General features: G+C 46.1%; 2 long non-coding RNA genes across 3 annotated transcripts in view; both read left to right on the top strand.

The window, feature by feature from the left end:
* LOC137436514 (uncharacterized) overlaps positions 1-5075 on the top strand; it is a 33649-nt gene extending 28574 nt beyond the window's left edge. Inside the window, exons 2-3 of one of the 2 annotated variants that reach the window (XR_013624927.1) lie at positions 1071-3106; positions 3172-5075. This is a non-coding gene — a long non-coding RNA (uncharacterized LOC137436514). Of the gene's footprint in view, positions 1-1070 lie in introns of both variants that reach the window. The other variant, XR_013624926.1, reaches the window with a different exon arrangement.
* Positions 5076-15554: 10479 nt separating this feature from the next.
* The window catches only part of LOC137436516 (uncharacterized), a 29007-nt gene continuing 19871 nt past the window's right edge, over positions 15555-24690 (top strand). Inside the window, exons 1-2 of the long non-coding RNA XR_010986298.2 lie at positions 15555-15603; positions 16616-16682. This is a non-coding gene — a long non-coding RNA (uncharacterized LOC137436516). The remainder of the gene's footprint in view (positions 15604-16615; positions 16683-24690) is intronic.

Raw genomic sequence — 24690 nt, 5'->3', positions numbered from 1 at the left:
CTATATGTCATTTTTGGCCCGATCGCTCAATGACGATGAATCACTTAAAAAAATATCTGAGCTGTATTCAAATCTTCACCAAAATTGAATCAATTCTTCCTTGTCACACACCCGTCCTCACCACCAAATTTCGTCCGAATCCGTCTACAACTTTTTGAGATATCTTGTTCACAAACAAACAGTCAGACACAGGGGACTGAAAACCAGACCTCCGTTCACCTTCTGTCGCAGAGGTAACCAGGTTTTTAAGTTTATAAACTTTCCAAGTCCTTCCTTGCTCAGATGGAAAATTGCACAGAAGTGAATGAATGAATTGGCCTAGCTATTTGGGGGATTTTGGAGGGGACGATGCCAGAAATAGTCCAGCTTTAATTTTAGCATCCTGGCACTGACATGGCAATTTGTACAGGCAATTTTGTGCGATGTGAATGAAGTGTGGGCAGCACACTATGCACAACAGTCTTTTCCTTGCATTCAAAACCCACACGGGTGTCCATATTTTATGTCATTCTTCGTGAGAATTTGCCTCTCTATCCATCTTGTCCACCCCGTGCATCCTCCCATGTCCTCATTCTTCCCTACATCTCTTATTTGTCCAAGTTTCTCTCAAATTTGTCCCTCAATCCTGCTGCTGGAGTGTTTCCCCCTCTCTTTCTACTGCTCCTTTTGTTCTGTTGTGTCCTGATCCATTCTGTGTTCTAGCTCTTCCACACACCTTGACTTTGTATCCAAAGTAATAGTAATTCCTAACGCAACTCTCCATGAAATCTGTATTCTGGTGCTTTGCCAGAATGCAGGTTCATTGCTGCTGAAGAAGTTTCTTGGCAAGGGTTATACTAGGTGGCTTGCCCTTTTCATCATATATTTAGATCACCCATTGACATCATATATTTAGACATTAATCAAGCAAAATTATTTGGCATTTATGGAAAGGAATGGTCGTTTTGTATGCTGTGAGAAAACCAGGAAGTTGGAAGTATTGAAAAAGGTGTAATTCTTAAGGAGACTGCCTGTACAATGCTAATCAATAGGTTACCATTTTTTTCTCACACTGTTTCCCCTCGTGGCAGATTGTGCTCTCATTTCAACGATACGGCTTTTGGATGGCAAGCTGCGGATCACTACCGGAATCCCACGGGACAGTTAATCACGCTGTGAGATGTCGGTTCAAGGTAGTAAAAATCTACCCAATCTCCATCTGCCTGCTCTTCCCCATCATCAGTTATGATGCATCTGCCTGGCAGTCACTCTGATAAGCTGTGCTCCTTCTCCGAAGCCTTCGACAAGACACAATTTGCCACCATATCTCTTGGAGAATAGATCTTCTTTGCCCACCTTTCTGCCAACTCACGCTCCGTGGCTCTTGATTTGCAGGACATGGCTTGAAACAGGCTTGAGCAAGGGCTTGGCAGATTTGCTATTTGCTGGTGTAGCAAAATGTCTGTCTCCCATCTTACTGCTGGGTTTATTTCGCTGTATGCAGAAGCTTTGAGTGTCGCCATCACTGCTTATCCTTCCTCATGTTTTTGCTCTCTTTATTTTCTAGGCAAGCTCTTATGTCTTGTAGGAACAAACATCTTGACAGGGTGGAATAGACCACACTTTGCCTTATTGGTTGTTTCTTTGATTGATGTAACTCAATTGAAGGTTTTTGAAATCGGTTTCAATGTTTGCCGGTTGTTTCAAAGGCACTGGTATCAGTGTTGGGGTGAAGGTGAAGGTCAAGGAAGATTGCTGTGTTGTGCAAATCAAGTGTGCCCAACAGAAATCCCTCTCATGGCAGGAGCTTTGATACTAAAATCCAGCTTTTCTAAAACCCAGCTGCCAAGTGATCCCAAGGCAATCGTACTGTTCCAACAATGTGGATCAGCAGTCCATGGCAAGGTCATCCAGTAAGAATGCTTTACTGCTGCTCTGGCTGTTGAAATGCTCCAGAACATTAATACGATTCTTACTTTGAGAAAAATAAATTTGGATAATGTCGTAAAAGTAAAGTTGGGCTGGCAGGATGGCCTAGAGATATGTATGTGCACTCCCCTCTAAGCTCTCGAGCCTGGGTTCGAATGTCGTTCCAGTTATAAACTGACATCCCGGTGTTTCACATGCAGGGTAATTGGTCAGTGTGTGTGCTGTCCCTCGGATGGACGTTAAACAGGCGTCTCATCTGCTAGCATTAGTTGGTAGATGTTAAATATCACACGGTGTCCTTCGCAAAGAGTAGATGATCCATCGCCAGCACCATGGAACAATTTCCAAATTCCTGCCCTAACCTTAGTTGAACGACAGGTCTGGCCAGCCACTTCGTGAAAGACTTAGACCACGCTACCCCCGGATAGCCCCACAAGAACATGGGAATAATTGTGGCCATTAAAGGAGGAGATTGTAAAAGGATGGCAGGCATCCAAAAAAACAAAGCCTTACATACATTCTCAATAAGAAAGAGCAATCAGAAATTGCAGACCATCGCCAGGACTTTATTTGTATTTTGTGTGGTGTTTATTAGCCGCTGTGTTTGTGTGGTTTATTGATATCATAGATTTATGTTCAATCCAACATGGCTGCCGAATTAAATGACCGATGCCACAATCTATTTTATATTCTCCGTAGGTGATTCTGTCTGTCTGTCTGTGAGTAAGGTGGGTGTGTCCATGGGTGTGGCCTCCCCTGTTGAGAGAGTAGCTCCACCCATTCTGCAAGAGGCTTCAAAAACAAATCACCACCATTTTCTTTCCTCACATAGATTTGAGGCCTCTTTTGTTAGGCCTGCGGTGGCTTGTTATCTCTCACAGTTTTATTTCAACTATAATTCGATATCTCATTTCATTTTTCACAGTCGCTAACATGGTTTTCAATGTGGTTGCAAAAAACGGGAATAAAACTCGATTAAAGTTACCGTTTATAGAATGAAATGCATTTTCAAAGGCCTATAACATAAGGGCCATTCATTGAGACTCCCTCACGGCTTTATCTCGACTCTAATTCACCATCACAGTTGCAGGGATGGTTCAAGTCTCAGTTTCAGCTGAAGTTGTGAAAATCGGCAACATGTATTCCAACAGTCGTTTTGAATGTGTCGACTGTTATGTGGGCACGGGGAAGGAGAGAGGTGAATGAGAGAGGGGAATGAGAGAGAGGAAGGAGGGAGGGGAAGGAGAGAGGGGAAGGAGAGAGGGGAAGGAGAGGAGAGAACGTTCCCAGGACTTCGTTATTTATATTATTACTTAGTAAAAGTACAGCGACTGAATACTGAAGTTCGAGATCGAACCGAAGTCCAATTATATATTTCCATATCCCTGGGGTGTATATACAGAGTTTGTTTAAAATGAGTCAACTCTTTTCCAACCATGGAATTAACAAAACAGTACTTCAAAAATGTACATAATAATGTAAACGAACTATGGATTACAATATTTATTAATAACGTTTGGTTTTAATCTATTTTTACTTTGTAAAGCGAAAAGTTTTCGGTACATTCAAGTTTTAAAATGAAGAAGAGTCATGGCTCCATTGGCCTCTGACAGGCCTCTGATGTGCATTTTAAGACTGAATCAACACGTCTTCGATCATAAATTCCTTTTTGAAGAAACAAAGGTACATTTTGATAACAACTCAAGCAAAGGAAACCAGGTAATGCCTGTTTTGTTCGGAGCGATTATATACCACCCAAAGAAGATGCATTTCATAGCAATAGGAAATAAAATCGTGAAATCTTTCATAAAAAATTTTGTTGTTGTTTTCGCACGAGTTTTCAAGGATGACTCAATCGTGTTCACATCCAGGATTAATAAAATTAACTCCATTTCACGTGTGCATGGACATGCAATCCACATATGTGAAATAAATAAATAAACACAGACGGGAAATAATCTGGTCCAGTAATTACATTAATAATAGCTGTGGAAGTGGCCGCTGCCATTCATCGTGATCACGTGCTGCCACGTTGTTTTGTCAGGTTCTTGGTGCGAATTGCTCTCGACGTCAGAATATGCTCCATATGCGTCGCGTGCATCCGAGCTGTCTTTAGCTCAAGGTTGTGTAATGTGGGGCATGAGGGTGGTCATTCCTGCTTCTTTATGTCAGCGCTGTCTCAATGAGTTGCGCATGAAGGTCATTTGTAATTGTCATTTTCACAATGAATAAAAGAATGAGGGAACAGAACAAGACACCAATGAACGTCGTTATCCTCTCCCATTCCCCCGTGTGTGACCCCCCCCCCCCCCGTGTGTGATCCTGCACCCCATGTGTGACACCCCCCCCCCCCCTGTGTGTGACCCACTGCCCCATGTGTGCCTCCATGTGTGACCCACTCCCCCAGTGTGTGACCCACTCCCCCAGTGTGTGACCCACTCCCCCAGTGTGTGACCCACTCCCACGTGTGTGACCCACTCCCACGTGTGTGACCCACTTCCACATGTGTGCGCCCATGTGTGACCCACTCCCCATTATGTGACCCACTCCCCTGTGGGTGATCCACTCCCTGGTGCAGCGTGCGTGATGTGCAAGGGATGGGGGTGGGGAGGGAGAGGATTTGAGCTCTTGAAGTCACATTTTACATGAGATGTAATTACACATTTTAAACTGTATTTCCCATGTGCACACACCACACATATGCATTCACATGTTATCAGAAGTAAATACATTGTGTAGATTACATCATTTGTGGATCTGATAAATTGCCAGTAACCATTTTGTAAAACTGAATGTGCAACATCTAAATGAAGATGTCTAAATGTCACACACGTCCATGCCCATGGGATTCCCACGAGTAACCCCACTGGTCAATTTAATTCTCCCATACAATTTTTTTGTGGATCATGCACAAGAAATTCCAAACTGATCGGATCAAGCCTTCTACTTGTCAAATCATGACGTCATAATGAAGGCATTGATGACATCATCATGAATATATGTTGTATATGTTTGAAACACGATGGAATAATATTTACCGATATGAACAGTGATGTGGCTTTTATTGAAATTCTACAAATACTGTTTAGATTTTGATGATTTGCATGTGATATGATTTAAAGGATGTTTATATAAATCGTTTAAAATAAAAAGCCTTCAATTTCTGATATTTTGCCTTTTCATTTGGGCTTCACAATTGAAGCCCCGTCCATAGGGTGGGTACCGTTGCTAGTAATAATAATAATAATAATAATAATAATAATAAGCTTCTTCAGACGGCATATTTCCGAGCTGCCTCTGTCAATGGCAATGATTCTGCTATCATTCGATAGAGTTTTACCTCCTGCAACATCCTTTGGTATTATAATTCTCGTAGCTTGGAAGGATTCCACGACAAGTACGTAAAACTACATTCCTATGTAAAAGAAAAGGACTGGGGTAGGCGTGGCTATGACGGTCAATCAGCTTGATGGGGGCGGAGCCGCTAGACACATTTGCCTCAGTGACGGCGTTATGTGTGATAATGTTATGTGGCATCAAATAATATCAGCAGAAATATCATGTCTCAGGAAATGCCTTGTTTTTCATTGTTACATTTATGAAAATAAAATAATAGTGAGGTAGCAATGCTATACACCGCACAAGGGACACGTGATCACGAACCCTCCAGTCACGGGTTCTCAGTGGCAGATTCGTTACATCAGCGCATCACTGAGGCCGTCGTATAAAACAGTTTTATCTTTGTTTTGGCATACTGCATCGACTGCAGTGGTCAATAGTCAATCAATTGACTCGACTAAGCTTTGACTAAGCTCGACTAAGTCGACTAAGCATCTTTGGGCTTCTTGAAAAGCGCTATATAAAATAAATGTATTATTATTATTATTATTATTAATTGATATTTACATATACAGATCCTAGTTTCCCTACTCGCTCAATCCTGAACCTTGCTATGCGCATGCACAGATAAGAAAGCGTGTCACATGTACAGTGTGTTTGACTAACGTCTTTCTGATGATTTATAGTGACTGTATTTGTTTGGCGAGAATCTACTCAAGTATTACCGAGGACTTCTGATTTCTCAGAACCAGGATTTGGATACTACAGATAAATACTTATATCTTGTCTTGATAAAGTTATTTATTGAAGTTAATTTTACAAAACTATTCTCACAAAGTGTGTTGGCACTCTCGACTCTACGTACTAACGTCGGGATGACGCAGATAAAAAATGTCGGCCCCACCCACTGATACAAAACAAAGGTTGGAGTACATTTTCGTACTCTCATAGTAGTTTATCGAGGACATTTGCAGTTGGAGTATATAATTAGTTTTATTGACACTTCAAGTAAGCAAAACAGTAAAAACCACGAGAGTATCTTTCAGTCCGGCCGTGCATAAATTCTTCGAGAGGTTCCGCGCCTCCCCTCTGTCCCCACCCTATTGGTTAGAGGGAAACCTTCAAACCACATCAGTTCTTTTGGGCATTTCTAAGTGCAGGTCCTTGTGTGGCCTGAGGCTGGATGAAGACATTACTCTTTGAGAAACGAGCAATAAGACAGAGCTGCAAGATACAGTCAGGGTTACGTAAGACAATATAGGAACACATGCAGTGTTTGAATTTGCTGACTAAGATATCTTGGGACTTTTGCTCCAAGATTGGGTGTCCTCTGAGTACCATACCATTGTGTTATTCCACATTGTAAAAAATTACAGAAACAAGTGATTAAAAAAATTATGCTAAATTAAAAAAGCAATGTAGGGATGACAAACTACAGTCTAAAAAAGGTCCTAAACAAGATAGGGATGATGTTGGTTTAGAGAGTAGCGGACAGTATTGCCATCATATAACAATCCCGACATCACTGTCACATTTACACTTCATCAGTTATTGCTTCAAGCTTCTACAAACACTTCACTGGTTACAACAATACTTGATATCTCTTGTAGTATAGCCACATACTGAGAATCTACAAATTAGCAGCCTGAGTACAATGTTATAATATCAGTACATGATCATCAACTTCTTACAAAGTGCATGGACATCTCTAATAACAGCATTCTATAATTATCTGCATTTGTGATTGGTTACTCTAAGTTGATAAAAAAAGAAAAGTAGGAAAGACAACTGAAGCTGCAAGAAGTCCCTGAAATTATGTAGGAGCTTCTAATACTTTTATCTAGGCCTAGCCCTAGACAATAGTCTGGAGGCAGTGATGTAGGGATTGTTATGTGATGGCAATACTGTCCGCTACTTTCGAAACCAACATCATCCCTATCTTGTTTAGGACCTTTTTTAGACTGTAGTTTGTCATCCCTACATTGCCTTTTTAATTTAGGATAAATTTTTTTATTCACTTGTATGAATACGTTTATAGCAGAAATATAAAAGACCATATCCAAAAACGACATGAATACGTTATACAGTGCGTTAGTATTTGCTATGTGAGGCCCTTGCTATATATAGAGCATGACACCTTGTTTTCATGCTCCCATAGGTTATCAATCCATGATTGTGGAATGTTGTTCCAAATATCCTGCACCCCTTTCCACAATTCATCCAAAGTGCTTGTTTGCTGTTTACCTTTGTCAGTATCCACATAACTCCACATCGCCTCCATGACGTTCCTTTGAGGACTTTGTTAAGATTGAGGCATCTTTAAAAAGTGTTCCATCAACCTCTTTATGTTTCACATCGTTTTTATTAACCATAACGGCTGTATGCTTGGAGTCATTATCCTGCTGGAAGATGAATCCCCACCCAATGAGATATGTTCTTGAGGGCAGAGACTGATTTACATTTTTTGAGCCTGGCACCAAAACAATTTGTGGGCCCCCATTTGGGGAACTATTGCAAAAGACAGGAGATCGACATAGAAGTAGTCTTTAACTCAGCACACAGCTGTCCATAAGCTTTATTTACAATCTTTACAAGTTTAAGCTGCAGATGGAGATAGCTGCCACGAAGGTAACAGCAGTGGTATCTCTAGGACAGAAGGACATATACACAAGTGTGCATAAAATAAATAAATAAATAACAAATGAAAAAATATATATATACAACTGTGGATAAAACAGCCTGCCATTTTCTGATCCCACGAAGTTCTAAACATATTCCTTATTGCAACGTATCACGATACTTACACTTTAAAATGAAATATTGATCACTATTGGCCCCTCCTGATTGTGGGCCTGGCGCCAAGGCACCGTCGGCGCCATTATAAACCCGACATTGCTTGAGGAAATGGCAATGACTCATGAGGGATCAGAACTTGCCTGTCCTAGTCGCTAGTCAGGGTTATTGGTACCTTCAATAGTTGTACAGTCACTTATACTGCTTCCTGGTCAGCCCTCGAACAAACTGCTATTGGTTATCGCCAAAGAGTTCCAACTTTGAATCAATCATCTGTGAAGAGCATCTTCTTCTGGGTTTGATACCCGACTGTTTCATTCCCGCTGCCCATTTCAGACTTTTCGGTGAGTATGGCTGATCCGTGAGCAGCAGTACGTAAGCACACTAGAAATGCACCGATGGGAGGAGGACAAAGACAAAGTGGGACGTGATTGGTCTTCATTAGGTCATTACAACACCACAGGCAACAAGGTTTGAAAGCATAACTAACACACCTTCCTTGAAATATATGGAGCACTCGTAATACAAACTTGCTATTGGCATATTGTTGTGATTGGATAAATGTCACGAGGTCTAATAACACAGCTCTGCGATTGGTCTGCTGATTTGACCTATCCCCACCTTGGGTGGGTATATCAGGGTTGGGGTTAACAGGGAAAGGTTAACAGGCACAGCTGGTCGAAACATTTGTCTTCGGATACAACTAGTGGTTTGGAGAACTAATCGTGAATTCCTTTGCTCTTACTCACAACAGCACATTTGTCTTCGACGTCCCAGTTATCACCAATTGTGATGTCGAAGACAAATGTGCACAGTTTTACACTGAGTTGAATTCTGCAATATTAATTCGTGTTTCCTCGTTAAGACATCCAGACTGCCTGCGACAGCTAGTCCATGGATAGCAACTGAAGTAAAATCTCATACTGTTGGTCATGTCCTGACTTAGGAGCGTTAAAGTGGTGCCTGGAACCATCTTACACTCCATGTCAGGATTGCTGGTCTAACTTTCTGTCTCATTCAAACTACAGCTACTGGGCTAGCTTTAATCTCTCTTTCTCACAAACAAACATCATACATTTTTCATCATACACTTTTCTTCTCTTTTATTTAAGGCCTGGCATCGATGAGGGCTATACACGATGTCCATGCCTGAAGCCTCCAACATTAAAAACATTTTTTTAAAAATACAACAACGACAAGCAACATTTCACAGAAGGTCTTCAGCTGGAAATTCCTCCGAAACAAGGTTCTACGGAAAATATAAGCAAGAGTGTTATAGTAACTGCGTCTAACATCTGAAGCATGACAACCCAAGCTCATGGTACTGTTACATTAAGCTCATCACCTCCAATATACAACAGGTGTTGGCCATCAATTTACTGGGCATTCACAGTAATGATTCCCCTGCTATTTCCAATTCCATTAACTCTTTCTTTGTTTCAACTGAGAGCTGTACATCTCTGCTAGATAAAGACAATATTCCAGCTTACTGTCATTTTTCACCTTACACTATATGTAGTGCCCTCCATAAGTATTGGAACAATGTAATCAAATTTGCTATTATTGCTATAAACTCAAGAAATTTGGATTTGAGATCAAAAGATGAATATGAGGCAAGAATACAGAATGTCAGATTTTATTTACTAGTGAGGTACCCGTGCTACGCACGGGTGGGAGGCCAGGAGCAAACAGGCAATGCAGATACGGCGAATGCGAAAGCATGAAAACAATAAATTCCACATTCCTGTAGCACCTTCAGTCGCACGTCAGACATGGACAGCAAGTTCGTGAAGGACTTCCATGAAGAACGTACCCGTTCGCAAACAAACGGGTAAGTTCACGTATAGAAACATCGATCGTGGGTCCGTGGTGAATCTGCATATGGCGATCCGCGAAGTTCACGTTTAGAAACCATCACGGCATGTCGTCATTTACTTGAACTCGACATCTCTTTTTTCATTCGAAACAACATAACTCCAATCACAAATTAATCACAAAATAAACTTTTAACAACATTGTTAATGTTTCCTTCATTGTAAAAACTACCAAGTCAACAGTTAAAAGGATTTTGAGCCGATAGGTGTTACGGCCTCGGCAAGATTGATGGAGACAGCGATCTGTTAGCGTATACACCGCCCAAATAGCGATGTGGAATTCTCTCATGTGGAGATTAAACTCACGTCGTTTGAACTTTGGCCGAGGTCATTATATACTGTTGCGGTTGTGCCATAAAGACAAACCCCCTATAGTTCATTGCATGACAACATGTAGCCTGCAGTAGTCAGTTTGCTATTGACTATTATTTTCTATAATTTTCTACAGTTATTTTCTATTGAATGTAAAGATTAGCCCTTTCCCATTGTGTAGTAATGAAAACCAATATGCATTGAAGTTAGACAGGATTTCAAACCCTTGTTAGTTAAGGGAAGCCATTTTTAATGAGCAGGAAGGCATGGCCAAAAGCACGGCCCAGGTGACCAATGGCGAGCCGGGAACCCATCGCCATGATGTGACAAGCCTCAGCCAATGGGAGGCTGTGAAACATTTTTTGCATGCGTGGGCGGATCTGGTAAAAGCCCACGCAGAGCGCATTATCATTCTCTTTGCCTGGGATTTCGCGCGCACAGGACGACCTCTATCTTGCCTTGGATTTTTGCCTCGTGGACGACACGATTCTCTTGCTTTGGATTTCGCCATGTGGACGACTCCCTGCTCTGGACTCTCTTGTTTTGGCTCCACCAGACGACACGTGTTTTGGCCTTTGTGTTTTGTCGACCACCAATCGCTTCTGCGCTGATCTTTTGCACCATCCGGCTGACCTGCAAGCGTTGGCTTTCGACACGACTCACCTCAGCTGAAGTTGTCTGCCTGCATGGCAGCTCGTCCCACCTGCGCTGAATCTAGCTCAACCTGCGCTGGAGTTCGTCCTTCGGACCTGGCCTCATCGAGCCGCAAGCTGCGCACACCAGACCACGTGGTCACCAGTGAGGCAATTCCAGCACGTACATCGGTACGCCCTTAACCAGAGTGTTATTCCCTGAGTGTGAGTGTGTCAGAGTGTGAAGGCACCAGTGGGGTTATTATTAAGTAAGAATTGGTAAGCTGTATCTTCGTCTCTGTTTCTCTGTGCCTTCAAAATAAAAGGATGTACATTTTGTTGTTACTTTCCAACCTGTTTGGTACATCCTTTCACCAATTGGCCTAGCTTCATCCGGGACTGAATTTGGCTAGACTCAGGTCCATAAATCTCGTGGGGTAACGGCGCTTTCCACACCGTGCAAATCCGCTCGGCACCCATAAGGTGTGGGAAAGTGAGGGTTCGATCGCGCGTTTCTTCGGCACACGCGTGCACCTTGATCCGTGCACCTTGAAGGTATTCGTGATTCTCCGATATTAACCGAGGGGAATCACGCAACAAAATTGTTGTCAAGAAGGGGGACTTTTGAACCCGGCCCCCGCAACAATACTTTTAATGGTGCTTATATACGAATCAAAAAGAAGATAATTGGTTTTGGGTCGTCCTTTCCACATATCTCGTGGGATTGTGAGTTGGAGAGACGACCGTGATGGCGGGAGGGGGTTGGCATTCTCTCAAGCAGGAATTCAGCCCATGTCCTTATCAAAGGTCTTTGTCTGAGGTCACCGAGTCCGATCGGTACAGCCGTTTGTGCGGCACCCGGGAAAATAACGTTATGTGGGAGTCCAAACCTGAAAATGCTGGAGGCCAAAGCTGAAATTGGAAAAACAATATACCCTATTTTACTCCAGGAGGTCCCAGGATTACCCACCCAAAATATCGTTGCGATCGGTTCAGCTGTTTTTGCGGTACCGTCGAACAGACGGACAGATAGAAAGACGGATATTTGGTGAATTATGTTAAGCTTGGTATTTCTCTGTGCTCGTATATATGTTTTACCATTGCAGAACACTAGCACTTTTTATGTTCAGTCCCACCATTTAAGATAAGTATACAGTCACGTGAAAAAGTAAGTACACCCCATGTAACGTTTTGACTTTTTCAACATATTTCAACATACAGCTATTTGATCTTCATTTCAACAATATTGATAGAAAAAGGTGATATAATATAACAAAGATCATGAAACATTTACATTTTGTCGTCCATTGTATAATTTAAATAAACATAAATGCAAATTTCGCATGTGGAAAAAGTTAGTACTCATGCTCTTAGAGTCTTTCATGTGTCTTCTTGCAAATTCCAGGTTTGCTGCCATGTGCTTTTTTCTCAGGAGTGGCTTCCGTCTGGCCACTCTCCCATAAAGCCTAGATTTGTGAAGTGATGCAGACTGTCGTCCTTCTAGCAGGTTCTCCCATCTCAGTCAAGGATATCTGTAGTTTTGTCAGAGTGGTCATTGGGTTATTGGTCACCTCCCTGACCAAGGTCCTTCTTGCCTGGTTGTTCAGTTTGGTCGAACGGCCTGCTTTTGGTAGGGTCTGGGTAATTCCATGTTCTTTCCATTTCCTAATGATGGAGCTCACTGTGCTCTTGGGAACTTTCAACACTTTATAAATTGTTTTATACCCTGCCCCAGATCTATGCCTGTCACAGTTCTATCTTGTTCCTTAGATTTCAAGGTAGAGTTTCTGCTCTGACCTGCATTGTCAACTGTTGGACCTTATATAGAAAGGTGTGTTTTGTTCTTAATCATGTCCAACCAATTGAATTGGCCACAGGTGGACTCCAATCAAGTTGTCGAGACATCTCAAGGAAGATTAAAGGAAATTGGATGCACCTGAGCTCAAATAGGAGTGTCATAGCAAAAGTGGTTGATTACCAATTGACTCAAGACATTTCAGCTTTTCATTTTTAATTATTTTGTAAGAATTTCTAAAAAAAAAATCCACTTTGACCCTATGGGGTATTTATGTGTTGATCAGTGACAAAAACTTAAATTTAATCCATTTTTTATTCAGGCTGTAATACAGCAAAATGTGAAAATAGTCAAGGGGTGTGAATAGTTTCTGAAGGCAATATATATATATATATATATATATATATATATATATATATACCGACTTGGCATTTAATATGGAATATTTTTTTTGTGGGGGTGAACTTACTTTTCAAGATGACTTAGAACCAAGAGTTCATTGGAATTATGTTGAAATTATTCTAGATTTTGTTAATGTGACCTTTAAAAGAAAGAAAAAACCACATTTGACATTTCGAAGCAAATAAATTGATCCTTGAAAGTGATGTAAACTGATATCGAACTCAATTCACGGACAGTACTGTGTTAAACTTCTGTACGTTTTCCAGAAGTATCTCTTTATTTTGCACATTAGCCAAAAAAAATTTCAACAAAAACAAAAGCTAAATTATGACTGGGATTACGGACAGTAAAATTACAGTTCAGTACTTCGTGTAACCCCCATGAGCATTCAGGAGAGCACGTACACGTTGAGGCATGCTGTTCACGAGATTTGCCAAGGTTTGGACAGGAATCGCTTGCCATGCAGTGACAATAGCCTGCTGCAATTCACGCACAGAGGTCGGCTGCTGGTCCAAGTTGTCGATTTGACGCGTTAATTCTGCCCACAAGTTCTCTATCGGATTCATATCCAGGGACATGGCAGGCCACTCCATATGCTCTACACCACGGTCAGCAAGAAAGTCTTGGATCATGCGAGCACGATGAGGCCGTGCATTGTCATCTTGGAAGACAAAGTTTCCTTGAAAGGCTGCACGAGCAAATGGAAGCAATGTTTCTTCCAGAATGACCCTGTACTTGAACTGGTTCAGGTTTCCATTCGGAACAACCAGGTCAGTTTTGCCCCCTGCATGAAAAGCAGCCCAAACGGTCACCCCAACACCTCCAGCCTGGACTCTTGGCACTATACAATCTTCGTTGTGGGCTTCATGTACTTGTCTGCGCACTCGGACGTGGCCATCTTGACGATAGACCAGAAATCTAGACTCGTCACTGAAGGTCACGTGATTCCAGTGTCCTGGCTGCCATTCATGGTGCTCTCTGGCCCACTGCAATCGGCGCTGGCTGTGTTGTCTGGTCAGGCATGGCTTTCTCAGGGGACGCCTGGCACGATAGCCTGCTTGAACCAGTCGTTGGTTGACTAGCCTTCTGGATACAGGCACATTTGTCAGTTGCTGCCACTCAGCCCTAAGCCGATTAGCTGACTTGGTACGGCCATTGCAGACTAACCGGTGCAGCTGGCGATCATCTCTCCTTGTGGTTCTGCGTGGACGTCCTGGCCTCGGTATTGGAGGAGGGACACCCCTCTGAGCATTTCGTTTCAGGATCTTTGACACCTGACCTTGAGTGATGCCATACTGCCGAGCAATAGCACGCTGTTTCATGCCAGAATTTCGTAAAGCCACCACTCCATGACAAACAGCATTGTCAAGTTGACGGACCATCTCCAGAGGAAGCGGCAATAACTTTTGTAGACGTGCAGCAGTTGTTTTCCACTAATACAGAACGCAACAACCCTTGTATACCCGATTGTGAAGCCAATCGTCAAATGTACCTGTCTTTACATTTTGTCACGCCACCTGTGATATAATCCTGTTATTGACTTCTTGCTGCGAACGACAATCAGTGACATGGTTCTTTCAACAAAGACATCACCGAAGGGTAAAAGAAACTCACCAGATTGATATACTGAGTTCAGAAAGTAAACCCAAGTCAAGAAAAAAAAATATTCCATAATAAATGCCAAGTCTGTATATACAGTATACACAGTATATACTTGCAGGATAACTTAGATATATGCGTACACCCCTTTGAGCTGTCTTTGATGGACAAAATAAATACTTGGGATTATACTTGGGCTTAGCTGTAATTTCGACCCAGCTATAAACTCTACCATGGTGTTTGATATGCAGGACAATAGGTCAATGTGTTTGTCTCCGGAGAGACATAAAGTTGAAGCACGCATCTCTCAGCACTGTCCAATTAGTGGATTTCTAAGATCCATGTTATCTTTCACAAAGTGGATGCAAGTTACCAGCACCCTGAACCTTCCTGCTAACTGCAGCTGAACCTCAGGCCTGGCCAGTTTACTCGCTGACCTGAAAGACGTCGGTCAAAAAAATCATTTCCCAGCCAATCCCACAAGAAGGTGGGAATAATTGCGTCCATTTAAGTAGTAATATATATTATTGACCATTTTTTTGCAGTGATGGTCGCAATTTTTTTTGTCACATTTAATTTGAAAGCCTATATATGTGTATGTAGATGTGCTTAGATTTCAGGAGAGATTTGGCTATTTAATCTGATCTGCACTGAGCTTGCTGTGAAACCGTGCATTATGTTAGCGTCTTGCTTATACCTGTTCTTGCATGCACATGCAGTTGACTGTTGCTTTGACTTTGATTCATGCGTCCTCACTTGCTGCTTTTGAAGAGAAATGTTTGTTATTAAACCTCATCATTGTGTCAAAAGCAAGTGAAGTTTCCATTGTTTGTAAGCATCACCTTTAATGATGTTTCTCCATAACTGTGCCAGTAGGAGGTTGCAGCAATTATCATTGGATCATACAGCGCGGTGCTACCCAAGATGACAGCTTTGCTCTCATTATGAGGTCATCAATTTGGAATCTGCAAATAAGATAATGATCCTAACAAAAATACTTCAACCATTTTTACCTCCGCCACCAAAGGTGGATGGAGGTTATGTTTTCACCCCTGTCTGTCTGTCCGTTTGTCTGTCTGTCTGTCCGTTTGTGAACAAAATATCTCAAAAGGTTGTGGACGGATTCGGACGAAATTTGGCAGAGATGTAGTGTATGTGACAAGGACGAAATTATTAGATTTTGGTGAAGATCCGGATTCGGATCCGGCTACTAGAATTAAAAAAAGTGATTCTTCACCATTGGGAGATAGGGCCAAAAACTATACATAGCAGGATATCTCAAAACGTTGGATCGATTGTGACATCGAGTGTGACAAGGAAGAATCGATTCAATTTTGGTGAAGATCCGGATCCGGATCGAGCTAGTAGAATTTTTAAAGTGATTATTCACCATTGAGTGATATGGCCAACCAGGTGGAGGTATGCTCTCTCCTGAGTGCCGTTCTAGTTTATTATATACAGTATTATTATGTGCTGCCAGAATAGCTTAGAGGTGCTTGCTCCTTTGAGCTGTCTTTCTTGGGTCATCCTGGTGTTTCACATGCATGGTGTGTGCCGTCCATCAGAAGGACGTTAAGTCACAAGACCCGCTTGCCAGCACGGGTTGTTGGTAGACAAAGATCCCACGATCTTTCTTCAAAAGTAGACGAGTTATCAATCACTGGCATCCTGAACAAATTCTAAATTCCCAACTAAACTGCAGACAAAAAGTTGTCTGGTCTTCTCGTCATCCCTTGAGACCAAGTCACACTGCTGGCTATCCTCAGAGCGTGGTTGTCTGGTCAGCAGCTCCTTCATTGTGAACAGATTAATGTTACTAGGTTGTTCACATATCACATGTGAATGGCCATCTTCAATTGAAAAGGGCAGCCTTGATATTATTATATATATATTAAAAAGTGAAATATTTTGATTGTCTAGTTTGTACAACTTTGTGAATTTGCCTTGTGTGTTGCCAGCAGGAAATACACTTCTATTTAGGGAAAGAAGAGTGCAGGATTTAAGTGGAAAGTTGGAGGAATTAAGCAGGTACAAGCCAAGTAAGCTGACTGATGCTGCAATTTGCGGTATATCAATTGAAAATGCAATAGAGCAGTGTTTTTCACAGACTGCAACTGGTTAGATTTCATACCTGTATTTGTACAATACTAGTAGGTGTACTTGGACGCTGACCGGTGCTGTTCTAATCCTGTTGGCATTTTGAATAAATCAATTTTTGGTGGGGGCCTTAAATACTTCCCAATACCCACGAAGGAAATGGGGTTCGGGATCATTTAATATTACCTTTTACATAGCTACAAAGGCTTAGGTACTATACAGAGCACTATATGGCAGTTTACAAAAAAAAAAAAAAAAACCCAAGAACCCAAGTTATTTTTTTCAAAATTTTCTAAAACTATTTTTTTGCCTAAAACATTGTCCGGCACTCACTGATGAACCTCTTTTTTTTAATACAAAGTCGAGGCTCGTGTAAGAGCTAATACATAAAACACATAGAAACAAACAGAGACACATAAAACATATAATAAAGGGAGCGGGAGACAAGATGGGGAGAGAGAGGGAAGCATACAAGCACAACAACAGTAGAGAACAGGGACATCGGAAGATCTGTGGAAGGGAAAGAGCTGGGAGGGGGTGGAAGTGAGGGGATGGAGAGAGAGAGAGGGAGGGGAGGGAGGGAGAGGTACAAGGTATAAAACAAATGGATACCATTAACTTAAATTAATAAATAAACAAGAAGACGTCATGTGTAGCATGAAACTTGCATAATCCGCCCCCCCACCCCCCAAAAATTTTCCATTGATACAGCAAATTGTCCATTTCATGAATGAATGAATGATCAAAGCTTGGGTCAACAGGATGAGAAGTGACGATTTTCCAGATGAAAAATGATGATTTTGGAAGGTTGACCTTGAGTTGACCTTTGACATTTTGACCTCAAAAATAGTTAGGTTTCCCTATTTAGTGACTCAATGTGCAAATTCTGTTCAATTTTCAAGTCAATCGGATGAAAATTGAGGATATTAAAAATTTGGCCTATGTTGACCTTTTGGCCTATGTTGACCTCAAGAATACTTGGTGGTTGAATTCAGTGACCAGATATGCAAGTCCTCTTCAAATTTCAAGTCAATTGGATGAAAATTGAGGATTTTAGAAATTTGGCCTATGTTGACCATTTGGCCTATGTTGACCTCAAAAATACTTGGTGGTTGAATTCAGTGACCAGTTATGCAAGTCCTCTTCATATTTAAAGTGAATCGGATGAAAATTGAGGATTTTAGAAATTTGGCCTATGTTTACCTTTTGGCCTATGTTGACTTCAAAAATACTTGGTGGTTGAATTTAGTGACCAGATATGCAAGTTCTCTTCAAATGTCAAGTCAATCGGATGAAAATTGAGGATTTTAGAAATTTAGCAAAGTTGGTGACCTTTGGCCTATGTTGACCTTTTGACCTATTGACCCCAAAAACAATATGCTTCCTGATTTTGATCAACTCTACCATTTGGTGAAGTTTCGTGAAGATCGGTTGAAAATTGTGACCTGTAGGCCGGTGACAAACAAATTGTGATTTGACAAATTGTGACCTGTAGGTCACAGTATACAAAAAAGGTCACAGTATACAGTATACAAAAAAAAAAAAAAAAAAAAAAACAGACAGACAGACAGACAAACAGACAGACAGAACCACAAACACAACCGACCAATATACTTGAAAAATCTTCGATTTTACAAGTAACAAATAAAGATGAAATTAATAATCTACCACAAGTTACAGTGGAGTTATACCATGTTAATCATAGCAGACAACACTCGTTAAGATGTTTTGATGAAATGTGTGTGTTGTGTACGTACTTGTGCACGCGTACATGAACTGTAAACCTAATACACAGGTACCAAATCGATACTGGTCGCCATAACAGGTAATTTCCTCGAGTGAATCTCGTACCTGTGGGTGCATCATTGTTACCTTTATGGGAGGCCATGGATAATATGGGGAATGGTGAACATGTACAATATGGGGGGATATGAGGAAGGCTTGAAGTCTGTGATTCACCAAAGTCGGGTGAAATCCCATCCAAATTTACTCCAAACCTCCTGTGCAAATCAATGGAAAGATTGCCAAGTGTGATCATGAAGACCAGTAAACGACCTGAAACTGCAGGTGCTAAAGGTGAACGGCTAATGATAACGTCATCTTTTCTTGGATATCGACGTGACATACGAGTCAATAGGAAGATAGTTCGAGTACAAATTTCCATCCAGGAAATGTGGACGCGTAGTCTGTAGCAATTTGTCAACATCCAGGTAGCACCACAATATCATAGCGACAATGATCTCATTCCCTCATAAAACCCTCTTGATTTTCTCCCGAGTTATTAATCTTTTTATTTGCTATACAAGAGAAACATTCATGGAAGGGCCAGGTGATGGTGGAGGTGAAAAGGCAACGTATTGACACAGCGGGACCACACTTGGACAAGCCAATCGAGGGAACAAATTAATGAACAGGTAAAAGAGGTGACAGAGAGGAGAGGAAACACAGTCGCCAGTAAGGGGATTTGCGTTAGGAAGGGTCAATGGGGAGAGAAAGGATCGTGGGTAGAGATGGGGATGACATGAGATTGTGGTGCACCACGTGCTTCACACCCTGGAGGGAAGGATGGGATTGAACAGCTTTGGGAAGATGGTTCCATGAATGGGAGGAAATCAGAAGAAGAAGAATTTTCGTGACTTGCTGCCAACAACCAACCACCTCCACATACACATTCTGTTTCCACACAATTCTGACAACTACATTTTCGTTCTCCCTTCTTATATGCATTAATCTCAGTCTTAACCGATTCCAACACACAGAAGGTGGAAACATTTCAATTACCCGGAACTCCAAATTATTTGGAAAAGCAAAGGACTGAAGGAGCTGTGCTCCAACGCGAGTCGAAAGAATTGACGCGACCAAAGACGGAATTCGTCCGAGTTGCTTTATTGAAACAAAACAACTCAGGTATTCTCACAAGCCCGTTTATCGGGCAGCAATATATATACACATTTATGCCGGGGCGTTTGCCCGGGAAAACCGAGACCAGGCATGCCCGGGTGTCAAGGGCGAGTCCTGGAAAGGCGAGTCTGGACATGCCCGGGCGTCCTGGACGCGGCCTGGCAAGTCGAGGCTGGGCGTGCCCGAGCGCTCTGGGCGAGCCCTGGAAAGGCGAGAGCGGGCATGCCCGGACGCTCTGGGCGAGTCCTGGAAAGGCGAGTCTGGACATGCCCGGGCGTCCTGGACGCGGCCTGACAAGTCGAGGCTGGGCGTGCCCGGGCGCTCTGGGCGAGCCCTGGAAAGGCAAGAGCGGGCATGCCCGGGAAAGACGAGACCGGGCGTGCCCGGGAAGTTCGGGCGTGCCCGGGAACAGCGAGTCCGGGCATGCCCAGGAGAGGTGCATCTGGGCCCGTCCGGACGAGCCCGGCATGGCGATCGCGCCCTGGCCGCGTCCTGGCAGGTGCAAGGCCTGCTACGTCCTGGCAGTGTACATTCAGCGGGAACCGCTACACACGCCCCTCCAGAATCGACCTGCACCGGCAGGGTCAATTTAAGGGGGGTCCGGATGACCCGGCCAAAGCGACCCCTGGAGGGTCATGGGGGGGGGGGCGTCCGATCTGGTGGTGGGTGGTCGAGGTGAGGGGCACGGCCTCCGGGCACCTGGTGGTCCTGTCCACCATGGTGAGCAGGTGGGTGAACCCCCGCGATGGGGGTAGGCGACCCACCAGGTCCACTTGGACGTGGTCGAAACGCCGTGCAGGCACGGTGAAAGGTGCTAGCGGGGCCTGGGTGTGGCGGTGGACCTTGGCCCGCTGGCAGGCCGTGCAGGCGTTGGCCCAGTCGCAGACGTTCCGTCGAAGGCCGTGCCAGACGAAACACGCCGACACCAGCTTCTGAGAAGCTTTCCGGCCCGGGTGAGAAAGGCCGTGGATGGAGGCGAAGATGCGGCGCTGCCAGGAAATGGGCACGATGGGGCGAGGCTGGCCCTGGGAGACGTCGCAGAGCAGGACGGTGCCCGCGAAGGGGATGTTGGCCAGGCGGAGGCCCGTGTCCGCTGCCCGGAGGGCCTACACCGAGGTGTCGGTGGTCTGGTCGGCCGCCATGAGCGCGAAGTCCACACCGAGGTGGACCGCGTTCGCGCTCGCCCGAGAAAGACAGTCGGCCACGGCGTTGTCTTTGCCGGCGACGTGCCGGGTGTCCGTGGTGAATTCCGACACGGCGGAAAGGTGGCGCTGCTGGCGGGCCGACCACGGCTCCGTGACTTTGGCCATTGCATAGACCAATGGCTTGTGGTCGACGAAAGCCGTGAACGGGCGGCCCTCCAGGAGGTGTCGGAAATGGCGAACGGCCAGGAATAGACCGAGCAGCTCGCGGTCGAACGTGCTGTATTTTTACTCGTTCGGCCGGAGTTGCCGGCTGAAAAAAGCGAGTGGCTGCCAAACCCCGTCCACCGATTGTTCATGGACGGCGCCCACCGCGTAGTTGGAGGCGTCCGTAGTGAGGGCGATGGGCGCGTTGAGCACCGCGTGAGCCAGCAGCGTTGCGTCGGCGAGGGCCCGTTTTGCGCTCGCGAAGGCCGCGTCCATGGCCGCGGACCAAACGATGTCATGCTTGGCCGGCTTGCCCCGGAGGGCCTCGTAAAGGGGCCGCATGAGCTGAGCAGCGCGGGGCACGAATCGGTGATAAAATTCACCATGCCGAGGAACTCTTGTAGGGCCTTGATGGAACGGGGACGCGGGAACGTGGTGATGGCCTCGACCTTGGTCGGCAGTGGCACGGCCCCGGTCTTGGTGATGCGGTGGCCCAAAAAGTCAACGGTCGTCGTGCGGAAGTGGCATTTGGCCGGGTTGACAATTAAGCCGTGCTCGCTGAGGCGACCGAACAGTGTTCGGAGGTGGAGGAGGTGCTCGGCGCGGGACGTGCTGGCGACGAGGATGTCGTCCAGATAGACGAAAAGAAATGGCAGGTTGCGCAGCACGCCGTCCATTAAGCGCTGGAATGCCTGGGCCGCGTTCTTGAGGCCAAACGGCATCCTCAAAAATTCGAACAGGCCGAACGGCGTGATGACGGCCGTCTTCGGGACGTCGGCCGCCCGGACAGGTACCTGGTGGTATCCCCGTATCAGGTCAATTTTGGAAAATATGACCCGTCCCGCCAAACGGGCGGAAAAGTCCTGGATGTGCGGGATCGGGTACCTGTCGGGGGTGGTAGCGTCGTTGAGGCGGCGGTAGTTGCCACACGGGCGCCACCCGCCCCCCGGCTTTGGCACGATGTGCAGTGGTGAGGCCCACGCGCTATTGGAGCGCCGCACAATGCTGAGGTGCTCCAACGCGTCGAATTCGGCCTTTGCCACGGCGAGCTTGGCCAGGTCGAGGCGGCGGGCCCTGGCGTAGACCGGCGGGCCCATAGTGGGTATGTGGTGCTCGATCCCATGCCGCACTGCGACGGCCGAAAACGTCGGCCGCGTGAGGGCCGGGAATTCCGCGAGCAGGCGAGCGAACTCGTTCGCCGTCGGGAGGGCGCACGCCAGTTCGGTCGGCGCGGAGCTGCTCATCGTGCACGCCAGGGAGCTGAAGGTCTCGGCGTTGACAAGGCGACGTCGTTTGACGTCGACCAGCAGCCCGTGCGCGCAGAGGAAGTCGGCGCCCAGCAAAGCCATGGGGACGCAGGCGGTCACAAAGGTCCACTGAAAGCGCTGGCTGCCGAAGCAGAGGGTGACGTCGCGCGGGCCGAAAGTGCGTATGGCCGAGCCATTAGCAGCGACCAAAGAGGGGCCGCAAACGGCGTCCCGCCTGTCCTGCTCGGAGGCGGGTATGACGCTCAGTTGGGCGCCGGTGTCACAAAGGAAACGCCGCCCGGACGCCTTGTCCCGAATAAAAAGCAAGTTGCCCGAGTGGCCGGCGCTCATGGCTGGGAATGAACGCCAGCCCGGCCGTTTCCCGACTTGCCGAAAGTGCACGGGGGTTGGCACGTCCGAGCCTTGTATCCGAACCTGGCGTGGTAATAACACCACGCCTGGTCAGGTGGAGGCCCCGGCCGTCGTGTCGGAAGCGGTCAGCGCGGCGTGGCGGCCGCCAGTTGCACCGGCAGTTCGGCCTCCAACCGCGCAGGGCGCTCGGGCGTCGCCTCGGACGGCGGCAGGCTCCAGGTAGCCACGCCGATGTGTTGGCCCGCCGAGGAGATCTTATCGGCTTCCCTGGCGAGGGCGCGGGGATCAGTGATCGACGTGCCAGCCAGGGTGAGGCGTACCGGGTGAGGCAGCTGGCGAAGGAACAGCTCGCGGAACAGAAAATCCGGAGAGTGCTCACCGAGCAATGAGAGCATATAGTCCATGCGCTCGGACGGGCGCGTGTCACCGAGCTCGGGCAGGTCGAGCAGGCGCCGTGCGGGTGCCGCCGGTGAGAGAGCGAAAGCGTCGAGGAGGAGCGTCTTCAGCGCGTCATACTTGTCAGCAGCCGGCGGGTGCTCGAGGAGGCTCAGGGCGCGGGCCGCGGTGGCGGAACCGAGCGCTGCCACAACGTGGTGGAAGCGGGTGTCGTCCGCGGTGATGCCTCGCAGGGCGAACTGGGAGTCCGCCTGGGCGAACCAAACAGCCGCATGAGCCTCCCAGAAGGTAGGCAGTTTAAGAGTCACTGCCGTGTCCATGTCGGTAGGTCACCAGTGAAGGAGCTGCGCTCCAACACGAGTCGAAAGAATTGACGTGACCAAAGACGGAATTCGTCCGAGTTGCTTTATTGAAACAAAACAGCTCAGGTATTCTCACAAGCCCGTTTATCGGGCAGCAATATATATACACATTTATGCCGGGGCGTTTGCCCGGGAAAACCGAGACCAGGCATGCCCGGGTGTCAAGGGCGAGTCCTGGAAAGGCGAGTCTGGACATGCCCGGGCGTCCTGGACGCGGCCTGGCAAGTCGAGGCTGGGCGTGCCCGAGCACTCTGGGCGAGCCCTGGAAAGGCGAGAGCGGGCATGCCCGGACGCTCTGGGTGAGCCCTGGAAAGGCGAGTCTGGACATGCCCGGGCGTCCTGGACGCGGCCTGGCAAGTCGAGGCTGGGCGTGCCCGGGCGCTCTGGGCGAGCCCTGGAAAGGCGAGAGCGGGCATGCCCGGGAAAGACGAGACCGGGCGTGCCCGGGAGGTTCGGGCGTGCCCGGCAACAGCGAGTCCGGGCATGCCCAGGAGAGGTGCATCTGGGCCCGTCCGGACGAGCCTGGCATGGCGATCGCGCCCTGGCCGCGTCCTGGCAGGTGCAAGGCGATTGTGTACATTCAGCGGGAACCGCTACAGGACATTATTTTATAAGAACAGCAAAAATAAACGACTACTGTCATAAACCAAGCATTTCAAAAGTTACAAATTATCATCTTGAAAACTTTGAACTTGCCTGATTCTCCTTGTAGTGGGGGGGGCTTATGTCATACACATAAGTAATACACATACATATTATGTCATGATACACATGTATGTCATACACATAATATATGTCATACACGTACATATGTATGTCATGATACACATGTATGTCATACACATATATTGTCACGAGGTCTCGCAGCACAGCTTTGTGATTGGTCGACGGAATAGGCCCACCCCTTCCCCCAGGTATATCTGGGAGGAGGTAAACAAGGGAATTACTCTTGGTAAAGGCTAGTGGAGGCTCAGTGTATGCCGGGTGGCCGAAACGTTGAGTGTTTAAGACAAAACTTTAGGTTGTAGAACGGGAAAAATGGACTTATTGGATACTAGCAGAAGTACCCGGCATTGCCGGGTGGGGGAGGGGAGGGGAGGGGGAAGAGGAGGGGAGGGGAACGGGGGGGGGGGAGGGGAGGAGAGGGGGGGAGGGGAGGAGAGGGGGGAGGGGAGAAGATGGGGGGGGGGAGTACCCGGCAATCCGTGTATAAACGTGAGGGAGAAGAGGGGGGAGGGGGAGGGGGAGGGGGAGGGGGAGGGGGGAGGGGAGGAGAGGGGGAGAGGGATGGGAGAGGAGAGGAGTCGGAGGG

This window comes from Myxine glutinosa, chromosome 11 (assembly GCF_964187855.1).
Source record: "Myxine glutinosa chromosome 11, kmMyxGlut1.1, whole genome shotgun sequence".
NCBI lineage: Eukaryota > Metazoa > Chordata > Myxini > Myxiniformes > Myxinidae > Myxine > Myxine glutinosa.
The sequence above is the reverse complement of the archived record's forward strand: the minus strand, read 5'-3'. Positions and strand labels throughout refer to the sequence as shown.